This window comes from Echinops telfairi, unplaced genomic scaffold (assembly GCF_000313985.2).
Source record: "Echinops telfairi isolate 266 unplaced genomic scaffold, ASM31398v2 ScPeMD7_7469;HRSCAF=8507_1, whole genome shotgun sequence".
Classification (NCBI taxonomy): domain Eukaryota; kingdom Metazoa; phylum Chordata; class Mammalia; order Afrosoricida; family Tenrecidae; genus Echinops; species Echinops telfairi.
In genome coordinates, this window is record NW_022111373.1 from 47,033,695 (window position 1) to 47,034,766 (window position 1,072).

Here is a 1,072-nt window from a genome sequence, read left to right on the forward strand (position 1 = left end):
TGTCTATAATTTCTATAGTACACTGCATAAAAGCTAATGCACTTTTATTCTAATGAATTGTTATAACTTTATTGTCTTAAATTGAATATTTAAAAATATTTCAACAATAAATAGCATAATTGTTAGAAGTTTCAGGTAGACATTTTGCTAATTACAAAATTCTAATATTTATGATCTAGAGAACTTTAAACATAGATATAAATTGTTGTTGCTAGGTGTCATTGAGTTGATTCTGATTCATCACGACCCTACACACAACAGAAGGAAACAGTGCACGGTCCCGTGCCATCATCACAGTTATCCCTAGGTCTGAGCCCAGGGATGTAGTCTCTTTGTCAGTCCATTTCCGTGAGGACCTTCCTCTCTTTGCTGCCTTTCCACTTTATCAAACATAATGTCCTTTTGCAGGGATTGACCTCTCCTGGCAATATGTCCAGAGTTTGTAATATAAAGTCTTGCCACCTTTGCCTCTAAGGAGCACTCTGACCTTACTTCTTCCAAAACAGATCTGTCTGTCCTTTTAGCAGTTCGTGGTATTTTCAATATTCTTCTCTAGCACCACAATTCAAATGCATCTATTCTTCCATGGTCTTTTCCTTATTCAATGTCCAACTTGCACATGCATATGATGCAATAGATGTGCAACAGATTTACCTAACGTAGTAAGTCTTTAATCTCTTGACTACTGCTTCCATGAGCATTGGTTGTGGATCCAAGCAAGACAAAATCCTTGACAATTTCAACCTTTTTTTCCATTTATCATGTTGCTACCTTTTGGCTTAGTTGTAAGGATTTTGGTCTTCCTTTTATTGATTTGTAATCCATTCTGAAGGCTACAATCCTTGATCTTAATCAGCCATTGCTTCAAGTACTCCTCTCTTTCAACAAATGAAGTTGTATCATTTGCCTATCTCAGGTTATTAATAAGCCTTCTTCCTATCCTGATACCACATTCTGCTTTAAGTAATTCAGCTTCTCTGATTATTTGTTCAGCATACAGGTTGATAACTATGGTGAAAGGATACAACCCTGACACACACCTTTCCTGATTTTAAACCTTACACTATTCCCT